Below are 17,675 nucleotides of genomic sequence, written 5' to 3'. Positions count from 1 at the left end.
GTGTAGTGATGTCGCCACTCAGGATTGGTCACTTGTCTGTTGCCTGGCTGCCAGTTTCTCGTGAAGTTAATAATAAAATAAAAATAAATATCTGATCATCCATAATGCGATCACTATTTACATCTCATGTTGTTTGTAAACTCTTGTGTGACGCATTTATATTATATTCCAAAGAGATCCGTTATCAGTCCCACAGTGAAAAATTAAACCATATCAGCACCGCCTGGACCGGATCGGCATGGAATGCAACAAGCAGTGAGAACCGTTTGGCCCATGGTGGAGAAGCGACTACAGTGTACTATGTAGTTTAAAAGATTTCAAAAACAATCAACTTAATTTTGTTTTTTAAATTCATTTAAAATGTATTTGTTTTATAACTAGATTGTACTTCAGTTTGCTGTGCTGTTAATTGTTGCTGTTTATCTGTGGTTATTATTATGTTATAACAGTGAAATATAATTAACACACAAATGAAATTTTTTTTTTTTTTCTTTTGATCTAAAAATTACAGACAGACAAACAAACAAATAATCTGCAAAGAGTGAAATGTCTAAACATGTTTCATAAGCTTTTCACCCCAAAACAACAATACCAATAATGTATTGTTTTTAATAGATGTCTTAATTATCATTATTATTATTACTCATGATTAAAACACTGAATTATTTTTAAGGCCATATGTGACTTCCAATAATTCTGTCATCACTGACTTCCTCAAATTAATAATAATTACTGTTATTTTCCCCAAAATAGACTCCCATTCTATTCACAGCACAATTATTCATCTCTTAAGAGTCTTTAAGTTCCTCCTCCACATGAACCAAACAAAATGACCTTTACACTCACAAATCACTGGTGTTCATTTATTCTCATTAATATTATTATTAGTACTAGTAGTTTTAGTTTAAGTATTTATTATAAATATGTTAGAGCACTTTACGGCTGTGAACGAATCCTCAATCTTGAACACTGTTTGACCAACTGAAGCTACTATCTATTAAATTGACTTAACCAATAATGATTGCAGCTGGTTGTGCCTTAAAAAGGGGTGAATAACTGATTAGTTTTGTCTGTTGAACAATTAGTGCAAGACACAACAAACACTACTGACGTTGTGCTGTTTTATGTAAAAATATGCCTCTCTGCTTTATAGAGCAACTTTGACGTCAGTGTCAGGTTAAAACAATGGAGTCTTTCTGCAGCTCCAGAGCAACAAACGTCTCCCACCTCCATCCTATTTACAGAAGAGACTCTTTGACTGTCTAATTCAGGCCAGAGCGGAGTAATTCAAATCTCAGTGCTATAAACGTGAGAAAGGCTCACGAAACACACGTGTGATCTTTGACAACTAAACCGTCACATTTCCAGCTGTTCCCTGAGGAACGATAAAGTATGCATGAATAAACTGAATGTCATCCGTATAACAACACTCACTCTAAAACAAGTCAGTAAAAATAGGGTCCAAAAATTGTGCTGATGTACGGGTTAGGGTTAAAAGAAATGTCAGAATGGTAAAAATTATGGTTACCTTTTACCATTACTTTATTAAGAACATCATGCAGGTTTGGAACAACATGAGTGTGAGTAAATGATGGTAAACTATCCCTTTATATGCCATTTATTTTTCTTGTGATTCTACAAATTTATCTAGAGATCAGAATATCATAGAGAGGCCCTATCATACACCCGGCGCAATGTGACGGCAGGCGCGACGCAAGTGTTTTTTGCTAGTTTTAGCCCGACGCGGTTATTATTTTCACGTCCAGTGCCACATTGTTTAAATGCAAATGCACTCGTGTCCATATGTGCGTCCATGGGTGTGCTGGTCTGAAAACAAGGTTTGTTCAGGTGCATTGTTGGTGCGTTGCTATTTTGAAGCAATTAAAAACGACTGCACTATTGACCCACAAAAAACTGGTCTAAAGTCAATGGCGCAGTATATATAAAATGGAGCCAACCATTTTTTTCCATCATTAAAATAGCAAAAGAGGATTTAGACATGCCCTAAGTGCATGGAAGGATGGCAAAACTGAAATGTATTAAACATATACTTAATAAAAACAGAGAAACATTAATATCCATAAAATAAGTAAATTAGCCAATTTTGTTTAAATGAAGGATTGCGGAAACAAGTACACCCTAGATTTAATTCAACAAATGTATAATATTCTAATACTTAGTATGTCCTCCATGATTTTAAGTATACTGCTCTCACACTTCTTGGCATGGAGTGTACAAGAATAAGACAAATTATCACATCTGTTCTGTTTAACTCCTTGACGATGACCTCCTTAAATGGCCTGATCTTTAATGAGAAGTGTTGCTCAACTCGTCTCTACAGAATAACCCACAGGTGGTCAAGAGTGTTAAGACTGGGTGAAATACATGTCCACAGAAGGTTTTTCACCTAGGGAGAAAGAATCATTGTCATGTTGAAAAAATGCCCAACAACACAGGGAATGAGGAGAGAGTAGCACCTTCTGTTTCAAGTTTTTGTATTACATCACACAGTGATGAAGCAACTCCCACATTCGGCACTCATACATCCCTATTAGGGATGTGCATCTCCATAACTGAGGCCAATACGATACGCATCTCGATGCATAGCCAACGATAAATTAAAGATACATATGAAGCAGCTACAGATGCGATGCTATACAATTCACCCCATTGCAATCTGATTTCAATTCCATTCAACACAATGCTATTCAATGCAATTGGGAAAAAAAATATGATGCTATGCGATATGTAGGGCCCTATGAAATCCATTTTTCTGGATTCCATTTTAATGGTTTAATTCATTTATTTTTTATTCAAATTATATTTAAATAAACCCTTTTATTTTGGGGAGGACAATGTGCTGCACAACAGGTTTACTAAAAAAAAAAAGTTTAAAAAAATGGATGAAAAATTGTGATTATTCCATTAAAAATAAAGTCTTAATAATTATTGTATTATTATTTATTATTATTATTATTATTAGTAGTAGTAGTAGTAGTAGTAGAAGTACATTAAAGGGTTAGTTCACCCAAAAATGAAAATTCTGTCATTAATTACTCACCCTCATGTCGTCCCACACCCGTAAGACCTTCAAAAAGTACAAAAAGTATTCTTGTCGCTTCATAACATTAAGGTTGAACCACTGTAGTCACATGAGCTGTTTTAAATATTTCTTTTATACCTTTCTGGGCATTTGAAAGTGTAAATTAACTTATTGTCAATAGAGGCATCACTGAGCCACCAAATTTTATCAAAAATATCTTAATTTGTGTTCCGAAGATGAACGAAGGTCTTACGGGTGTGGAACTACATGAAAGTGAGTAATTAATGACAGAAATTACAATATACTGTACAATAGTAATATTGCACTACAATAGTAATAGGGCTGTTCTGTTACAAGTTAAACTGAACTTTTATTTTGACGAGTTGCCGTAAATTATCTTGAAGTTTCTGTGTGTATATGATATGACAATAGTTTTTCTCAAATTAAACAGTAAAATGCTCATGAAGTGACTCTCAGAGCAGCTCTGGAGATGAAGTTTAGGTGTTCATATCATCATATTGTCAGATGAAGACACTGGAAAAAACACTGAGCGTCATGCATGCTTCAGTATGTGTAATAAACGTATTTGCAGAACGTGCAGGATTCATATTCAAATAGTCTTTTTGCGGTTTATTATTCGCAGACACTAGTCCACATCGCGATTTGATTTAAGTGTACCCACCTTCGTTTGATTTATTCATCCAAAATTTGACAAATTCCCTGACATTCTGCGTTATACAGTAAATTCCATTTTTGTGAACGGATTCCGCGATTCCGTCTGTTTTCAGCATCACGGAAATCATAGGGCCCTAAAATTTGGTACAGATAGATCACTTTTATTTCTTTAGTTCAGACAGACATCAAATCATAAATTAACTTAAGTGCCTTCTGACTTCTAACATATGGCCCTTACACAAACAGGCCTTTGTAGTGCCATGTTAATCTATATACTGAGACTCTCAGGACACATCTCGGTCTCTGTAGTGTTGTGATATGTCATATTCACATAGCAGCAGTGGTGATGAGAGGACGACCTTGAGAAACAGTTTAGAGATGAGAAATCAATCTACATATAAAATATTGGTCACATACACTTTCTAAATAATAAAAGTATAGCAGATCTCCTAATAATAAATAAATCAGTTTTTACCGATGCAAATATGTTAGAAATGATGCATCGTGATGCACACCTTTTTAAATTGATGCATTGCATTGTTAACTTTTATGCCGATGCACTGAATCTTACCATCCCTAATCCCTATATCAGACCTTTACAACCACCTAACTTCACTGTGTGAACCAGGCACTTCACACTGTGTTCCTCCTCCAGCAACACCATGCTGTTAGATCCAAAATGACTGATTTGGTCTCATGAGACCAGAGTATGGATATTTTGGAAAAGGCTAATTGACTTTATTGGCTACAGTAGGTAGTTCCAGTGTGGACAACAACCATGCATGTCACTTCTGCAGGCTGCATCTTACCATGTGAGATAAACTCTTCTCATAGCTTTTGCTGGCTCTGAGATACTTGCTTGGTATTTCTCCTGCTCTTTGTCTATCAAAAAATCACTCATCACTAAATGAAAGCTTAAAATTAAAGCCTGGTTATTTCAGAGGCCTTGTCAGAAGTCCATTGTTTTTGAATTTCTGTGTTACTTTTGCAATATTTTCACATTTAAAACAATGTTTTGGTAATCTTCTTGTACCACTGTCCTCTTTTGTGCTAAAAAATAAGTCTTCTGACAGTTCTCTCCCAAGTGGTTCCATTGTTGTCACCATTAAGTCTGAGAATGGTTCAGTGGGCTATATAACACTTTTAACTGGCAAGAAATTATGACTCTTTAAATGTTTTGGTACAATATACTTAGCTGTAGATAAAAACTTACACCAGAAAAAAAAAAAAAAAAAGTTTTATTTAGTAACTTTCAGAAGGATGTACTCATTTTTGCAACACAATATTTTATAACTTTGTTAAGAAAATCTTAATTTTCCTGAATAATTTTGACATGCTTCTTTGGTAATTGATCAAGCAGACTTGCTGGAACAACATGTCTTCTAAGTAAAGAGTAATTGCTAAATTTGCTAAGTTTCAGAGGAGGTGTACTCATTTATGCTGTGCACTGTATGTTGGGTAGAAGCAGACTTTCCTTTAAATAAGAGGGATCTATTCTCAGCATGGCTTGAGGGGATAGACTGGAAGTTAAGGAGGTTGTGGATGTCAAAGTTTCAACATAAAGCTATAAAGATTTTATCCTAAGAGGAGAATGAAGTGGAGCACATTCAAAGGACTCTTTAAATCTATGTGCTGTGCTGTGCTGTGCTATGTATACATTTGAATGTGGTCTATAAACAACCTTAAGAATGAAACAATTTATGAAACCACCGTTTAATGTTGGTGCTATTAAACGTTATCTGTAGTGCTAATAAAGCTTAATTACAAAGTAAAATTGAGTGTTAAAGCTCTTTTAAGATGTTACTGTAAGAATTTGAATGTAAAATCCATTATTATTTACTAAGCATAAATGTAGCTTATTGTCGATATGACTTGTCTGCACATCCAAATTTGCAACTACGCATTAAGAGGTGTCTCGTCAGGTTTGATGATAATAGCTCGTACATGGTTGTCCTGTCATACATCAAGTCTGGAGTAGGGATGTGCAACGATTAATTGGGATTAATCGTTTGCAAAATAAAAGTCTGTTTACATAATATATGTGTGTGTTTTGTTTATAATAGTTATGTATATGTAAATACAGACACATACATGTATATATTTAAGAAAAATATTAGATTTATATATAAAATATTTATATTTACATGTACTATAAAATATATATATATAAATAAATAGATATATATGTGTGTGTGTGTGTGTGTGTGTGTGTGTGTGTGTGTGTGTGTGTGTGTGTGTGTGTGTGTGTGTGTGTGTGTGTGTGTGTGTGTGTGTGTGTGTGTGTGTATGTGTGTGTATTTATATATACATAATTATTATACACAGACCACACACATATATTACGTAAACACAGACTTTTATTTTGATAATGATTAATCGCGATTAATCGTTGCACATCCCTAGTCTGGAGCCACACATCCTGGCATGCCATAATTTATTGTTCGCAAATGAGATTTTTTATTTTTGGTGCTAGACAGTTTCAATGTATGGAAAAAACAGCAGCTCAGATATTCTGCTAAACTTTAATGTTCAAGTTTGCAATCACATGAAGATGAGTAAATTATGTATTTCCTGCTTGAATGTTACTTGATTCAAATCAATTACATAAAATGAATCAATGGATTATGAAAATGGATTTTGATATGGATCAAAAGTTAAATAACAAACTGGGTCTTGCAGCTGAAAGTTTCTCAATCACATTTTGATAGAGAACAAGCTCAAGCAATTGAGAGGGCAAAGGCAACTAACAAAGATTTGTCTTCATCGTCTCGTCTTTGGTTGAGTTGTGTGGTGGTCATTGCCTCTGGCCAGATACTGTCACAAGAACATCCTTCTCAATGCTGAGACTCCAAGAATGAGACACATTGTTTGAGGTTTTACAATATGACCAAACTCTTGCACTAGTGCAGTGCTGAACACTATAAAAATGTTTTTGCTTAACATGTACAAAACTCTCATTGTTTGGTTAGTGCTCTAGGGGTTCTTAATAGTGGTCGACGGATTTTTTTTTTTTTTTTTAGCAGAATATCCAGGATGCTCTTTTTCTATATACTAGAAGTGAATGGAGACTGATGCTGTTGAGTTCCAAAAATGACCAGTATTCCATAATGACCATAATGACTAGGGCTATATTAAGTCTTATGAAACCATATGATAGCTTTATTTGAAGAACAGATCAAAATGAAAGATATTATTCACTGAAAAACTCCCCACTACAGCTATCAACTACAACTACAACTACAGAACACTACTGATGATGATATTATGAGAAGACTTTGCAGATTTATGATTTCGATATACTGGCAACTAGGTGTGTTGCGATATATACCAGTATAGGTTGTTTGCAATCATGTGGTTCTGGTGACGTGCAAAATACCGATGGAGGGCAAGCAGTGAAAATTAGAATGGAAGAGATGGAGAAAAGTCCTTTCTGTGCTGGTTTAGAAATATAATATATGTTGGACGTGAGCTTTATGTTATGAAGATGAGCGACTTTTCCACTGAATTGAAAGACTTGACTGCCATCAAGGAGGTAGATATCAGTTCAGTTCTAGTCTGAGTTTGTTTATATCGCACTGCCTTATGCTAGTGAAGTTAGGGCAGTATTTTTGATTTTCTGTCCGATTGTGAAAAATTTCGCCATTGTAGGTCATTTATGCTGAATCAAAAATTGCAATAGGAGCTCACATCATTGTTCAAAGAAAAAACTGGACGGTGTAATACAATTGTTGCCTTTTCTACGTGTAAAAACACACTAAGGTGCCGTTCACACAGAACGCGTCTTTGCGTCTAAAAGCACGTGACGCAGCGCTCAGGAGTGGTTTTAAAAAAAGCGCAGCATAGAACGCGAGAGTCTCGAGCCGCCTTTGAGACGTGTTGCAATAACGACAATAACGGAAATAATAGATATAGGCAAACTACAGAATTTACTGATACAAGTTTTGACATGGAAAAAAAGAAAATAAGATAATAATGAGCACCTCCTCCACCATGTTGCCATTATATAAAACAGTTGTCATGCCAACTCGCAACGCTTGCCCCGCCTCCAAGTTCTTCTTATTGGTCCACTGTTTTGGAACTGACATTGATGAGCGGCGCTGCGTGTAAAAGTTGAAATTCTTTTAACTTGACACGACGTCTTAAAAACGCGGCGCTCATGTGCGAGGTGCTGCAAAAGACCCGAGACGCGAGCGTAACGGTCATGCACGTCCGTCAAGCGCGTGTTTACATAGAAAAACAATGGGAAAGTAGCGCATTGGAATAGAAAAACGCGTTCTGTGTGAACGGCCCCTAAGGAAGCAGGTTGAGGAGGTGAAGCGGAGACACCGTATATCAAATCTAATAATGTCACTGATTTAACCCACTCCCTATCACTCAATAAAATAATCACATAGCTGAGTGTTTTTGAAAGTGTTGTCTTTGTTGTTGAATCGACTTCTGTCAGCTTGTTAAACATTTATTTGGACATTTTCTACCATATGATGGCTGAAGCAACAGCGCGTGACACTGTTCTTATGGTAACCAGATCAACATTGTGAACGGAATTCTACAAAACTGAAGTGAAAACACCAAATTATCAGTCAATGGTCTCTTCCCTGCAAACGATACCATGAAGAATGTGGACATAAATAACCAAGTCAAAAACAAAAAAGGTAAGCAGGAATCCATATGCATTTCAGTATCAGCAGACGCAAAGCGCTATTAAAGGCGACAACTTTTAAAGTTAAAAAAAATTATATAAGTTATAAAAAACGTATAAGTTCTGTAAGCGGTATAAACACCTTCTGGGTTCTCGATTTTATCTATTTGAGCAACCATAAACAACGCAAAACATATGAATTTTGAGTTTTTGATAGGATTCCTATATAGAAAAATCACTCCCTGCCCTCCAGACTCATTTGCGCTGCTGCTGTGACGTCATGTGCAAACAACCTATTGACGATATTCATGATATTTAAAAAAAAATAAATATCATGAAAATGACTCATTAATCACCCCAGTCTGCAGGACTGCAGGAGCAAAACCACTAACTTCTTCACCGACCTCTGCCTCCATTATCTTGATTTGGCTACTGTACAGGGTGTAGACTAAGTTTCAATTGTTTTGCTAATCTTAAAATGGGAAATGTTACATTAACCCTCTGGGGTCTGAGGATTTTTGGGACCCTGGAGAAGTTTTGACGCCCTGACATTTGTGCTTTTTTCAGTTTTTCATAAACATATTAATGGAAAAAGTGTCATTACACTGTATTCAGGACGAACTTGGCTATCATAATATGTGAGCATGTATGTACATGTTTGTATTTTTGAAGGTATAACATTTATGCGTGGTTATTGAAAAAACAAAAAACTTAAGTCACTGAAATAAGGCTGCAAAACTAATATTATATATGTGTTCACAAGACTTCTGGGTATTGGATGTTGTAGACTAGAGTTTTTGCTTCAAAATGATGTAAATTATCCTGCCTACTCATTCATATAAAACAATGTATTGGTTTAAATTTTCTAAGAGACTTTTTGTCAAGAAACCATGATTTTTGTGATCTCATGCATGCACGTATTATTGCACATCATGTGAAGAAAATGTTGTATAGGCCTATTACAGTTTAAATTACAGTACCAGTCCAAAAGATTGGACGCTTTACTATTATAATGTTTTTAAAAGAGGTCTCAAGTCTCTAACCAAATAATGGTTTTCTATTTTAAAATATTTAAAATATAATGTATTACTATGATGCAAAGCATCTGAACATTTATGTTACCTCTATGTCATTTCATATAGGCTATTATATTTGTTATATTATATAGCCTAAATGTTAATGTGCAGTTGACAAACTATACATCATTAAAAAGATCTAAGACTTAAGCTTCACATTTTGACCTCTGTTTTACTCTTATAGTGACCATAATTTGTTAATAGCCCATGTGTCAGGAGTTATGAATATGAAAAACGGAGTCGTTACCTTTGACAAAACAACATCCATCAGGGCTTTTAGCTTAAAAGCATGCACATTTAGAGAAATATTGATGGATTCTCATATGTTTATGTCAATTTTCTATACAGAGGAGTAATATTTATTCAGTATTTCATCACTATGAGCGCTGGATACTGTGTTTTCAATTCATACTTGCACCTGGAGGGCGCTCTGTGCACATTTAGTCCACAAATGACTCAGTGAAGAACAGGCATACCATGTGACATTCCAGGAACTAACAGAGACTTCCAGAAATTGCTAACCATGGCTATAACATGCAGCTAGATACATAGACACTTTTGAAGATAATAAATACACGACTGTGACGATGTATTGCGGCTGAATAAGCGGATAATGAGCTGACTCATGGACGTCTGACGTCTCTCTTTTCATTCAGATTACATAAACAAAGAATTTTTGTTTTCAATTTGATTTACAGGATTTAAAACCTGACATTTCAACGTTTCTTTAGACATAAGTCTCATTTTTTTGTGATTAGTATTCACTAAGTTACAGTTCATTTTCTGAGAACTATCAGATTGGACTTCGTTCAGAGGGAGACGACAGATCACGCATCATGTTAATTTTCTTTATTTTGCAAAAAGCACAACATTTTGTTTTTACTCTGAGTGTACACAAATAAAAGAAGGTATTTCACAGATTAAAATGGTGTATATCTCTTAATTGTATGTGCAAAATTGACGGAGTATTTTGAGTCTCTTTCATACTGATAGAAAAAAAGCAAGGTGGTATCGCCGGCGCCACCATCCGGTGTTAACCTGTTAATTGCTGACATCTTTCTGTGTTTTATATTTACTCCTGTACGTCTTTACATTGATTGCAATCCTCATTCATCAAAACTTTACTAGCGAGATGCTGGTTTGCTTTATCCAGCTGAGAAATGTAGTTTGCATATCATCTGGCCATTCAGCTGTGTTTTGACATTCCGCACACAGCGAGATATGTGTGGGCTCTTCAAAAACAATGACAGAATATGACAGAGCGAAACACAAACAGGAATTAATAATTCACTGAAACTGGTCATCTCTGATTTAATAAGCCTGGTTTTCTTTACATTAGCACTGTTTTGGACTGATTGTTTGAATGAATTCGCTTACAGGATCATTGGACTGAAAACTACCAGGGTTACAGGTGCTTGCGTTGTTGTAGATGCTCAGTGTGATAAACTCCCAGCTCCCAAGATCATCTAACTGCATGACGTAAATTATGTTATTATCATAATTTCATGTGCTTCAGTAATTTATTTATGTTATGTGCATTAAATTATTTTAAAATTTTAATGATTTTGAATTAATCGCATATGTTAGTCCTAATTTTGACCAAAAATAGGATGTCATGAGCATAATGGAACGCTAAACTAATCATACTATCAAAGTATCATGTTTCATTCATTCTCAACACCAGAGGGCGCCCTTGCGCAAAAAAAGTCCAAAGGTGAGACTCGGAGTAAAAACGTATGTAAGAAGACCATAACAAGACCGGTTTGATTATTTCAAACTGGTTGCCATTAAGTGTAATTGTTCCTTTTGTATGCCGTGTCTGATTCTTCAAAGAAAAAAAAAAAAAGAAAAAAAAGAAAAGAATTAATCATAGCATTATTTCTTTTTTCAAGATTTCTATAGAAAATATCATTATAATGAATTATTTTGGCCACGATAATCATGTAGTGAAAAATCAGTCCTACTGGCAACAAAGAAAAGCACAGATAAGTACAAATTATACCTCCTTTGAGACCTTTTCATTGGAACGGTGTTAGGCGATGCCAAAAGTCAAATCCATAAGCTGTGTCGCTAAACATTTTTCTTGTGTTTTCTTTCCCCTCCATTTGGTATATTGTGAATAGCCAATGGTGAAATTGATCCCTCGGCTATGATCCCACTTTTTCAGCTTTTTTTCCCTTTTCCCAATGCCGTGGAATGAAATGGGTGCTCCTAATCACAGGCATTCTTTGCTGAATTAGCGTTTGGTGTGTGCTAAGACTGTTCTTGCCTTTGTCTCCCTCCTAAACCTGATCCTGTACTTATTTCTGAAAAGATCAAAGGTCACTTGGCTAATTAGGGGCCAATCAGTCTTTAGACAAACTCATCTGAGCTTAATGTTTTCACTTTTCAAGTCCAGCAGCTCTGCCTGGTACACCTTTGCGTTGCTTTGTGAAAAGGCCGACTAAGCTAGTCAGAGACGGGAAGTCTCAAAGCTTTTGCGCTTTCTTTTTTCTTCTTTCTTTTGATCGTTTGCTCATTTTTATTCTCATTAAAAAAAGGGAAAGCTTTCATCCCCTCTTACATAACTGGAACTTCCAAAACTTCAAATCTGTAATTTCTAGATTTCAGTGGGAAATGATTTAAACGATTAAAGTGTATCAAATATACAATCATAGCTTAGTTTAAAATGGTTTCAAATATTTTATTCAATCAATTGCACATTCTCTATTTTTTCTAATATTTTTACTATACTTTTCTATATGCTTTACTATACTTTTAAATACTTGTATTATAATTCTACTTACTCATTCTCATTATCTGTGTCTATAGCTGTGTCCCAATTCAGGGGCTGCGTCCTCCGGAGGTCGCATTTGAAGGTTGCATACCACATCGAAGTCTCATTTAAGAAAACGGAAGTCAGTCACTAGTTCCGCCTTCTCTGTGACATGACGCACATCGTTAAAGATGGCAAGCAATGACTGGTTGGGAAGCAATGTGTAGTCTGACATTTTTTTTTCTTTTTACGTGTAGTCTAAAGGCCTGTACACACCTGAATGAATATCGCACGCGTTTATCCCCAGCGTTTTTCGAGACGTTTTTTTGTGTTCATACCCAAGCGATTTTCAGTAGCGATGCACAGAGTGGATGTACAAATTTACTCCCTGATAGTATGTGGCGCTTGTGCTTAACGGTAGTGCAAATAAACATATTTATGATATTAATAAAAAGTTAAAGAAGATAAAAATGCAGTTATAAAATGGCACACATATTATATATATTGTCCTTATATGACATATGAGAGATGGTAGTCAGAAACAGTAGTGCAAAAACTCACAATGACAGAAGTGCAAGTGAATGATAGTGCAAATAAACATATTTATGAAATAGGCATTCTCAACTATATTTCTTGAATGTAAAAGAAAAAAAACAAACAGTAAAAATACAGAAATAATACACATCTATTGGTGTGGCCAAGAACGGGCAGAGCACCCATAGCATGCTTCTCAATCAGCTCCCTAGTTCAGTAGTCAGGGCACTGATCAGGGAGTATGGCCACATTCATTTACACGTTATACTGATACAAACTAGGAAGCTGGGAGCTGAATGAGATGCAGGGATAGTTTGTAGGGGTCTTCCTTGTCTACTTACTTCCTCTTCGTCGTCTTGGTATCAATGTGTACTAGGCAAGACCGTTTTGTGCTTGAGCGCCACCAAGTCGTGTTTTACTGTAACTTCAGAAGCTCCAGGCACGTGAACAAAAGCGCTATTCTCATTGGTCGGCCAGTTTTTAACGCGGCGCATCAAACCAAAAAAAAACTAACCCGAGGCGTTTTTTTAAAAATGGCGCTTTTACGGCTCGCGTTTTTCACGTCGGAGTGCACACTCACATTGGCGCCCTTTGATTAGTCACGAGGCGTTAAACGTCGGCGATAATCACGCGCGATATTCGTCCCGGTGTGTACAGGCCTTAACGGTTCTTGTCCATGACATGACAAGAATTTAGGAGTCAAAATCGCATAATCTGACACAGTGAATATCGTAACATACAAAAATATTGTGTAGCCTGAACCCGGCATTATACTTTACATGCACTTACTATAGTAATAACAGTAAATTATGCAAAAGCACTTGCAACTAACCGTAAACCAAACCCTAATCCTAACCCTATAGTAAGTACATGTTAATTACACTGGAAAAAATTGTGTAGAAATAATTTTCACTCAAAATTTGTTAGAAAATTTTGACAAGTAATTACTAAGAAACTGCAAGTAACACATTGAATTAAAATGAAATTTTTAAGTAGAAAGAATGAAATAATATTTTCTTGCACTAACCTTTGTTTTATTTGCCACTGAAAAATCTTTTTCACAGTGTAATATTAGTCAGTATTTAAATGTATAATTTAAGGACACCTTAAAATAAAATGTAACCCCACCTTTTATATTTCATATTGAATTTTGGTTTCTGCAACTGCCAAAGTAGATTTCTTGACAAAGCAGTATTACCTAGACTAAACCTATCATGAATAGATTCCAGTATATACTTCTAATGTTATTAACGTTGTTAAACTAAAATAAAATGTAGCATGGATAAAATATAAACTTTGGATTTCAAGGTTAGGGCCTTTAATCAAAACTAAACTGGCAAAGGAATTCAAGCCCTTAATCTCTTAAACTGTTTCCTCTACTCATTTATAAATTAATATTTTTCAAATACTTTTGCTTTTGGCAATAAAGTTAAAAACAGTCAGTCATAATAGAGCATTCACATTCTTTTATAGGTACAGTGAATAACTTAAAATCAATTCTTTCAAAGTTCTGGTCTGTATTGTATATAGTGTTGTGGTAAAATAAAATCTGAGCATGTGTTCACATGGAAGGCCGTGTGTTTTAATTGTTGACAGCCGTTCAATGGATTGAATGACCAGAACATCATCAGCTTAGCATAAGTAACGACTGACTGAACATAAATACTACGTTAAGGAGTACATGCCATGCCCTTTTTATCCTTTGATATGAGCCACTCTAAATCAGACGCTAAAGTATCAGTTGTTTTCAAACACGACTAAGGTGGCATCCAGGTATCAACATTCAACCAAATACTTTCCCTCCATATGCCACATGTTTAAAACATTTCTCATTTTCTCAAACATTTGTTTTCTATCTGATTGTTCAATTAATGTACAGTGAAATTTAGAAATCAGTATTTACAAAAAAATTATGATTTAATATTATGAAATTATTCATAAAATATCAAAAGTATCATGCACTTTTCTTTCATTTAAAGAACATTTTCATTCATTATACAGTATTTGGATCAGACCGGCAGTTGCATGCTGGGTGGTCGTGATTTGTGTAATCAGCTTCTGTTGACAGGAGAGCGTCAACGCATAAATATAGTACATTTCACACATCTAACAAAAACTGTTGTGTGAGAATCAAAATATAGGAGCATTAATTGCTTCATAAATATCCCTAAGGTGTTTCAACAAAGCATGTACAAAATAGAAATGTTGCAAAGAACAAGTGACACATGAGTAAAATGCCTGATTTTTCATTTCTACACTTAAATTAGTTTTATTTAATATCATTGAGATACTATTAGCTTTAATATTAATATTAATATTTTGATTAGATATTATGTTTATATGTTCCATGTCAGTTAAAGTTTTAGTAATTTTTGCTTTTTTTTTAAGTTTTTGCTTTATAAAAATGTCTATATATGTATATATATATATATGTCTATATTCATTTTTATTTCAGTTTTAGATTTAGTTTTTAGTACATCAAGTTAAACTACATGAAAATGAGAAATGTCTCTTGGCAACTAGCTGAAATAAAACAAGTTTAAGTTTTTTTATTGTATTTTATTTCAGTTAATATTTATTTTATTATATGTAATGGATTTTTTTATGGTTTTAGTTTTAGTCTAATTTTAAACTTGTTTAAATTCAGCCATAATATTAGAAGTTAATCTAAAATTAGTTTTCATTTATAAAACAGTGGATAAAAAGAGTTAATTAAACAGAACATATTAAAGCAAACAGATAAATCATAGAACAAACTACCAAAGAATAACTGAATAAGACTGTAGAAAAAATAATATTGTCCTTAAACTTGATATTTGAACTTGAAAATAACCAGAGTATGTTAATAAGATGATACCTTAACATGGGTAGAAACTGAACCCTTAACGGAACTAAACAAATAATAAAAAATATGAACATAGTCATGCAATATCACTATTATTGATGCACATTCGAACAATCATATCTATTGAACTGAATATTCTAGTTATAGAATAAAACAACAATCAATGCACACAACTGTTTCCCATGCCTGTGACCCTATCAAAGACAGTTAATAGCGCCACAATCACTTTTCCCTGATAAAATGAGCAAATGTAACATAACAGCTCTTACCGAGTGACATTAGCAGCCCGAGTCCTTTGGGATGCAGCAGATTTAGTTGTAATTATCACAGTCTGTGCACAATAGCACGAAAATCAGTAACAGTCTATAGTTCTGCAGACTAACAAGGAATCAAAGCTATGAAAAGATTTTGAATGTAGCTGAGCAAATAGGATTAAAGATGGCTAATTCCAAGAGGCTGGAGCACAGCATGCATTAAAGAGGAATTCTCTGGGGAAAGATAATCCCCATATGCGTTTTAACACACTTCACTGTCCCCTGCCCACCCCGTTCCCTCCCCTTCCTTACGGACAGTATCATAATCAGACACGCTTGGGCTGATAAAAACACAAGCTCAAGTTGAATTGAGCGGTGAAAGCAGAAGAACAAATGCATAATATGCTAGTGCCAGCGCAGCCAAACCATGAAAAGTCATGGAGAATGAAGCCATACATGTAGACACTCAGCTATGACATGGTGAGCTGAGGCTTCACTGTGAAATCCTGCCCAATTCTTCGATTTCACACATTGTTACATTCCAAAGTGTGTCAGAATTCATGATGCAGTGAGAGTATGTGCTGCAATCTTGGAGTTGCCACAAGGGGTGCTATAGCGAGCTATAGCGATCTTCTTCTATAATTGTTTTTCTCTTTCAGGACAACTATTGTCATAGTGACGAAACGGTTTGATGACAATCTTGCCAGTGTTGCCAACTTAGCAACTTTGTTGCTAGATTATAGAGTTGCAATATTAATTGCTAAAAGATTGCGAATTCGATTTAAACACCCACACGATCTTATTCTTAAATGACAACGATTCGGATAGAAGATTTTTTTGGCAATTTTTGCCTTTTATTATAAGGGATAGTAAAGAGCAAACAGGAAGCAAGGTGAGAGAGAGAGAGGGACACAGGATCGGGAAACCGACTCGCTGCCCACAAGGCTATCGGTGCCAACCTCCAATCAACCCTTTGACAAAATCACACTGGAACATTCAGATCTGAGTTGGTACTGCCGCTGATCCAGAGAGAGCAGCTATCATGTATATAGGTATGAAACTGTTTCAAGCACACAGTATCGTTAATTTCTGTTACAAATATTCATATTATCACAGAAGTCCTGGGATAAAAGTTAATATTTCAGATATAAACACAGAGGCTACGGTAGCGATTAAATAGAGTAAATCACCTTTTGAAAGTAACTTGGCACTAAAATAATGATTGTATAGATTATATCGTTATACCAGTAGGTGGCGACAAGTGACGGTTAAAAAAAGTATTTGTCATTAAATCATTCATTCACGAGATTTGTTAAAAAATGCTGATTCATCCAGTAACAAAACAAAGTATTTATGAGTGAGTCATTGAATCATTCAGTCTTTTTAAAATAATTCATTCAGATTAATTAAATATGTTAAATAGACTGCAGCAATTAACATTTTCTCAGAACCTCTAGTAAATTACGCTATTTTGTTTAGTTGTCTGTTGAGAATTGCTGGAGAACTGTGATCTTTGTTTGAAACAAACAAAAAAAAAGTGATTCTAAATTTACTTTTATTTCATTTGATCTCTTTTTCTGCTAATGGCACGACATAAGGAAATGTTTCAGACTGATTCAAATCTTTTTTAATTTTTCGTTTAAAAAAATGCCTCAGAGAATTTTAATTTCGGAAACTGGGCTACACTGGTCATGCTTTACGTTTTTGATGCACTGAAACAAACTGACGCAAATGAGTCATTTGTTTCATGCATCGGACTATACTTTTCAAGTATGTTTGTTTTTGCAAGCAGTCTGTAAGGATTTTTTATTGCATTGCATTAAATGCAGAGTTTAAATTCACTTCATAATCTCA

General features: G+C 34.9%; 1 protein-coding gene across 4 annotated transcripts in view; it reads right to left on the bottom strand.

The window, feature by feature from the left end:
* mitfb (melanocyte inducing transcription factor b) overlaps nucleotides 1-17,675 on the bottom strand; it is a 58,167-nt gene that overhangs the window by 13,270 nt on the left and 27,222 nt on the right. The gene's annotated exons all lie outside the window — the stretch shown is intronic.

This window comes from Chanodichthys erythropterus, chromosome 20 (assembly GCF_024489055.1).
Source record: "Chanodichthys erythropterus isolate Z2021 chromosome 20, ASM2448905v1, whole genome shotgun sequence".
NCBI classification, from domain to species: Eukaryota; Metazoa; Chordata; class Actinopteri; order Cypriniformes; family Xenocyprididae; genus Chanodichthys; species Chanodichthys erythropterus.
The sequence above is the reverse complement of the archived record's forward strand: the minus strand, read 5'-3'. Positions and strand labels throughout refer to the sequence as shown.